This window comes from Myotis davidii, unplaced genomic scaffold, assembly GCF_000327345.1.
Source record: "Myotis davidii unplaced genomic scaffold, ASM32734v1 scaffold19, whole genome shotgun sequence".
Lineage (NCBI taxonomy): Eukaryota > Metazoa > Chordata > Mammalia > Chiroptera > Vespertilionidae > Myotis > Myotis davidii.
This window is the reverse complement of record NW_006289854.1, coordinates 360816-367870: the sequence shown is the minus strand read 5'-3', so window position 1 is coordinate 367870 and position 7055 is coordinate 360816. Positions and strand designations below refer to the sequence as shown.

Here is a 7055-nt window from a genome sequence, read left to right as displayed (position 1 = left end):
TACACCAAACTATGTAATTACTTCTTAATCCCAGATAAGTTTGAAATACAAATGAGGATTTGGGCTTAGGATGCAGTAGGATGAGAAAAGGACAATTTTTTTTTAACTTCTCTTGTGCCACTCATTCACTAATTTATATATTTTCCCAACTTCTAAAATGAACTTGAGGTGGCTTTTATTAAAATTATCTAATCCAGTAGAGTTGTAGGTAATAGAGCCGTTATTTTGGAGTGAAGGACTTAATGAAGAAAGGCAGATGCACCAGAACCTAGATCAGTGGTCCAGTCTGCGCCTCAGCTCCTGTGCAGCACTGAAGCATCCAGACACGGGGCCCTTGGGGAGTAGGGCCTTATTTCACATTCCGCTGGGGATTATGATGGGCAGCCATGGCCTAGAAGCACTGCCGCAGATGATGGGTAGGCATGTAAGAGAGTTTATTCGTCTGCTCTGCACTTTGTGGCACTGATTGAAAAAGAGAAAACAGGAGTTTCATAGCTCTTAATATCTTAAAAATTTACATCACTGGAAGAGGCACTTTCCCCCACCATGAAACTAACAGAGTTTGATGTTGTAGATGTCTGCAACTGCTCACTGTCTTTAACAAATAGTTTTATCAAGGACTCGGAAACATCCTTTACCTGAAGAGCTTTTTATCGATCCTTGTGTGAGGTTGACAGTGTAATATGAAATCATAACTGTGTGATGGCGTTTCTGTATGAAGCTAGTGCAGCTTCCTGAGTCCAAATGTTGCATTTCATTCATGTTTGTATTTCCAGCCCCTCACACAGTTTTGGCACATGTTTCAGAGGTGTTTTATAAATGCTTTTGGAATAAAAGAGTTTAAATGTTTAGTTTCCCGGTGAACTACATTGCCATAAAGATAGAGCTGAGGAAATCTAGAGTAAAAATGATTAGCATGTTTCCTGGACCATCTGTCACTAATATCAATTGTTTCTACTTGGCACTGAAGACTTATTTTTTTTTGTTTTGTTTTTTGGTGGGGTGCGGGGAGCGTAGCTTCTGTAAAGTTAAAAGAATAAAAGAAAAGCTCGTAAGTTTATTCTGTAACTCTGTTTAGTGGTTAAAAGGAGTGGCTACATCCAAAGTTAGACTTCAGGTACTCAAAGAAAAAAAAAGTAACTTTTTGCTGTTTATTTTTACACAGTTTTTGAATTCCTACCAAGTGCAATGTATTGTAAGATAGTTCTCTTTTCAGGGAGCTTATAAATTTACAGGGAACATTTATCAAATGCAATAAGAGGTAAGAACACTGCTGAAACCAGAGGTCCTATCTGACTGAGAAAGAGAGATATTTGGGTGCGGAAAAGATTTCAGTAAATGTAGATGTTGGAGGGCAAGAGACAGCTTTATACTGTGAGGAGTGGAGATAAGACTATGTTGGTACCATGTTAAGGGAATGGTGAATAGTCCAATGGTGCAAAAGTATCCTTGAATCAGTGTGGCTACATAGTTTAAAGGCATCAGAGAAGCTTATGACTTTTAAGAAAACTTCATGAAAATCATGACCCACTCAGAGGAACTTATGTGCATACCTATGGTAGGGAAAATGCATGACTAGGCATCCAGTGTGTAATAAGCTTTATACAGCATTGCCATCTTCCAGTTTGGTTGTGAGGAATTCATAGAGCTCATTAAGTGTCAGTAGAATTGTTTGAATCATTCAAACATTTATCTTCAGCAGAAGATTAAAAAAGAAATTGTTTCAAATTTGAATCCAGGACTTGAAAAATGCCAATTGTCTAAATACAGTACCGTATTGTGATAAATATAGCTATGGAATATTTTCAAAATCTCTTTACAAAACTTTATTTTAATATTCATTGCAGGATATTTTTGGAAACATTATCTGAAAAAGAACCATTTTATTATCAGAGCTGACTATTAATTAGGGTATTGTTTCGGATATAAAAGTTGATTTGCCACTGAATTTCTATTTGAATATGTATAGTTCCAAGCTTGCTTTGTGTATTTAATAACTTTACCACCATAATTACTCTGTTTACAATTAGATTTTGGTGAATATGCTAATATGGACTATACCAGTGAGTGGTTCCAGCAAAGGGCGGTATTGATTTGCATTTGGATGTGCATTTCACTTGCATCTGAATTTCATTTCAGTGGGAAAAGAGGTGGTTGGATTATGTAGTGGATTATATGTGATGGTAAACTTTTTCTTTGCAACATCTCTGTTGAATTGGCTATCATAATAGTGGATTTTTTTTGCTCCAAGTGGGCAGAAATTATGCGGAAAGATTTAATTTGGTTGAGGTTTGTGCTCTCCGATGTATTGTTTAATAGAAATGTTAAAGCAGGTCATTGGTTCATTATTAGAAGAAGCCTATAATGTACTAATGCAGTTGTTTAATTCAAATTAATATTTTTTTAAAAATATATTTTATTGAGTTTTTACAGAGAGGAAGGGAGAGGGATAGAGAGTTAGAAACATCGATGAGAGAGAGAAACATCGATCAGCTGCCTCCTGCACACCCCCTACTGGGGATGTGCCCACAACCAAGGTACATGCCCTTGACTGGAATCGAACCTGGGACCTTTCAGTCTACAGGCCAACGCTCTATCCACTGAGCCAAACCGGTTACGGCTCAAATTAATATTTTAAGCTCTTTAGAGAATTCACTGACTTACTGAAGCAAATGCTATGGTTCTGTTATATATCATAGTTTTTGAGCAGGAACTTCTGGTTTCAAATAATTCTACTTTCTTCTTTTCACAAATCACCTGAAAAGGAATAAGTAGATTGAGAAACACAGATTTCCTGTTCTCGAAAACTAGGAGACTTCTGTCACCCTGAACCAAAAAATAAGAGGGGCTGCCAAATACAATGAAGGTCAGAGAGGGGCATGGGAGGCTGCTGCAAAGGGACATCATCAGGTCTGAGACGCAGATCTCAGACAAAGCTGGCAGAGTAGTGTTCTCCAAAGTCAGTGGCACAACCTGAGTGGCCTCGCCAATCACCTGAAGGAAGAGGAAGGCATGGGTGTTGGCAGGAGAGGGGCTGGAGGCAAGGTTATGGTGTGATGAAAATGTTCTCCGAGTCCTGATCCCAGGTAGTTGTTGCTCAGGTGTATATGCATGTGTAAAATTTACCATGTGCACACTTTCAGTTTATTGCCTCTCAACTGCAAATTCACCTTTCTTTGCTCTGTTTGTGATACTTGCGTTAGATACTATAAACATTTTTTTTTTTTCTTTTCCAGCAGTGTTAGATTTTGTCACTAGAGGAAAAGGGAGGGACACTTGCAAGGCATAGTGAGAAAGGGACTTCCCTTTAACATTCCTTGCAGTGCTGATTTGGTGGTAATGTACTCCTTTAGTCTTTTTGTCTTTTTGTCTTTTTTTTTGGTCTGGGAAGCTCATTATTTTGCCTTCAATTTTAAATGATAGCCTTGCTGGATAGAGTAGTTCTGGATTCAGGTCCTTGCTTTTCATTACTTTGAGTACTTCATGCCAGTCCCTTCTGGCCTGAAGTGTTTCTGTTCAGAAATCAGCTGACAGTCTTATGGGAAGTCCCTGTGGATAATGTTCTGTCTCTCTGTTGCTGCCTTTCTTTGTCTTTAATGTTTTGCCGTTTTAATTATGAAGTGTCTTAGTTTGGGTCTCTTTGGGTTCATCTTGATTGGGACTCTCGGTGCTTCCTGAACTTGTGTGACTTTTTCAACTTCACCGGGTTAGGAAAGTTTTGCCATTATTTTTTAAAACAGGTTCTTTATTTCTTGCTCACTTTCTTCTTTCTGGTTCCCTATGATGCAGATGTTGTTACGTGTTCTGTTGTCCCAAAGTTTCCTTAAGGTATCCTCATTATTTTCAAGTGTTTTTGCCGTTCTAATTGTTTTTCTCCCCTTGTCTTCTAAATCACTGCTTTGAAACTCTGCTTCATCCAGTCTACTTTTAATTCCTTCCAGTATATTCTTGACTAGAGGCCTGGTGCACAAAATTCGTGCAAGAGTAGGCCTTCCTTCCCCCAGCTGCCAGTACTGGCTTCCCTCTGGCACCTGGGGCCCAGGCTTCCCTCCGGCTGCTGGCAGGCACCCGGGACCCAGACTTCCCTCGCAGCCCCGGCTTCGTCTGGAAGGTTGTCTGGAAGGACATTCGGTCTAATTAGCATATTATGTTTTTATTATTATAGACTAGAGGCCCAGTGCACAAATTTGTGTACTCGGGCGGGGGGGTCCCTCAGTCCGGCCTGTGCCCTCTCGCAGTCTGGGACCCCTCGGGAGATAATGACCTGCTGGCTCAGGCCCGCTCCCGAGTGGCAGAGGGCAGGCCCAATCCCTCGGTGCAGCCCCTGGTCGGGCTCAGAGCAGGGCCGATTGGGGAGTTGGGGCGCCACCCCCTGTCATGCACAGAGCAGGGCGGATCGGGAGGTTGCGATGCCACCCTCAGTCACGCTCAGGGTAGGGCTGATTGGGGGGTTGGGGCACCGCCCCCTGTCACACTCAAGGCAGGGTCAATAGGGAGGTTGCGGCGCCTCCCCCTGTCACGCACAGAGCAGGGCCAATCCGGGGGGTGGGGCGCTGCCCCCTGTCACAGAGCAGGGCGCAGCGGGGGGTTGGGGCGCCGGACCTGTCACATACAGAGCAGGGCCGATCAGGGGGTTGGGGCGCTGCACCATGTCACACACAGAGCTGCAGGGCGATCAGGGGATTGGGGAGCTCCCCCCTATCAGGCACAGAGCAGGGCTGATCAGGGGGTTGGGCGCCTTCCCCTGTCACGAACAGAGCAGGGCGGATAAGGAGGTTGTGGCCCCGCCCCCTGTAACACACAGAGCCGCAGGGCGATCAGGGGGTTTGGGCGCTGCCCCCTGTCACGCTGATCCCGGTGCCGGGAGGCCTCTCGGCTCCGCTGATCCCGGTACTGGGAGGCATATTACCCTTTTACTATATAAGGTAGAGGCCTGGTGCATGGGTGGGGGCCAGCTGGTTTGCCCTGAAGGGTGTCCTGGATCAGGGTGGGGGTCCCGCTTGGGTGCCTGGCCAGCCTGGGTGAGGGGCTGATGGCTGTTTGCAGCTGGTCCCACCCCCTTCAGGGTGGGGGTCCCCACTGGGGTGCCTGGCCAGGCTGGGTGAGGGGCTGAGGGCTGTTTTCAGGCTGGCGGGTGACTGAAGCTCCCAACCGCTCCTTTTTTTCTTTTTCTTTTTTTTATTCTGGGCCAGCTTTAGCTCTGAGGCTTGGCTCCAGCTCTGAGGCCTCGGCTGCTGAAAGCAGGCATCTGGGTTGTTTGGGTTCTGTAATCGAAACACTGTTTCCCTCCAGCTCTGAGATCCCGGCTGGCTGAAAGCAGGTTTCTGGAGTTTGTTTAGCTTCTATATTTATAACAATGTTTCAAACTGCAAGCTCAGAGGCCGGCAGCGGCAGGGGAGGAACGTTGGAGTCCTCCGTTACTGAAGCAAGCAAGCCTCATGTTAGGTTCAAGCTGCCTGGCTGCCGGCTGCCCTCCTGGCTGGCAGGTAATTTGCATATCGCCCTGATTAGTCAATGGGAAGGGTAGCGGAGGGACAGCTAATTACCATGTTTCTCTTTTATTAGATAGGATGTTATGGTATTCTTCAATATTCTTATTCATGGTTTCTATTTCCTTGTTCATGCTGTTGTGTTCCTAAGTTTCTAGTAATTCTTACTCACTTCCAAACCATGACTTTGAACTCATTATCTGATAAATTGCTTGCCTCCATTTCATTTAGCTCTTTTTCTGGCGAGTTTCATTTGGGGCCCGTTTCTTTGTTTCCCTATTTTGGGTGCTTCTTTCTGTTTGCTTCTATGTATTAGATAGCTCTGCTATGATTCCTATTCTTCGTTTGGTGGCCTTACGTAGTAGGTGCCCTGTGGGTCCAGTGCTGCAGTCTTCTTTTCTCCAGAGCCGGATGCTCTAGGAATGTCCCTTGTGTGGGTTATGTGGACCCTCCTGTCGTAATTGGGTCTTGATTGCTGTTGGCCTGTTCATGTGTCGGATTGACCCTCACGGTGGCTGACTGTGAGGCTCAACTTTGACCACGTTGAATAAGTTGTTGTACAGGTGCCGACAGAACAAAACAAGACAAAGTAAAATGAAAAACAAAACAAAAAATCATCACCACCACCACGAACAACAAAAAGAATAAGGAAAAGAAAGAAAGAAATAATAAAAGACAAAAGAAAAAAGAGTAAAAGAAGAAAAAAATATAAAAGGAAAGAAGAAAAAAGATTAGGAAGACAAAAACAAGAAAAAAAGTATAAAAACAGAAAAAAGAAAGGAAATAGGATTAGAAAGGAAAGAGAAATATGAAATATTAAGGAAAAAAGGGAATAAAAGAAAACAATAGTAAAAAAGAATAACAATAAAAATAAAAAGTAAAAAAATAAAAAGAAAAGAAAAAAGTGAAGCTTGTTGAATCCTGTTCTGATGCTGTTGAAAGCTGCCATTTGGTTTAAAGGTTCCTGGCCTTCCGGCTACTTGTCTGCACCTATGTTACCCACAGTATGTGGCTGCCTCTGCTCAGCTTGCTGCACTGGGAAAAACCTCAATGACTTCTTCACATTCATGTGGAATGGACCGAATTGTCAGGGCGGTTTTCACCGAGGCAGCAAGTTAGTTTCAAATACTCATTAATAAATATATTTTTCTTCTTTTTTGTTTGCAGAGAAGCTGGTAATTTAGGACCTGCATTGAACAACTTCATATGAACTTTGTATTTAGTTTACTTGCACTGGTATAAGGTCTTGAACACTGTGGGTCTCTTGAAGGGGGCGGGGGGCTGGATAATCTGGAAAAAGGTGGAATCCTACTTTATATCTTAAAGCAGTGGTTCTCAACCTTCCTAATGCCGCGACCCTTTAATGCAGTTCCTCATGTTGTGGTGACCCCCCAACCATAAAATTATTTTTGTTGCTACTTCATAACTGTAATGTTGCTACTGTTATGAATCGTGATGTAAATATCTGATACGCAGGATGTATTTTCGTTGTTACAAATTGAACATAATTAAAGCATAGTGATTAATCACAAAAACAATATGTAATTATATATGTGTTTTCCGATG

The 7055-nt window shown here is 43.1% G+C and overlaps 1 protein-coding gene across 3 annotated transcripts in view; it reads left to right on the top strand.

Moving 5' to 3' along the window:
• Positions 1–1390: 1390 nt before the first annotated feature.
• Positions 1391–7055, top strand: part of VRK1 (vaccinia related kinase 1) — a 48270-nt gene continuing 42605 nt past the window's right edge. The window contains exons 1-2 of one of the 3 annotated variants that reach the window (XR_001513670.1): positions 2293–2305; positions 4956–4958. The gene's annotated coding sequence lies outside the window, so the exon portion shown is untranslated. Of the gene's footprint in view, positions 1402–2292; positions 2306–2730; positions 2867–4955; positions 4959–7055 lie in introns of those variants that run through there. The other 2 variants (XR_001513669.1, XM_006762709.2) reach the window with 2 other exon arrangements.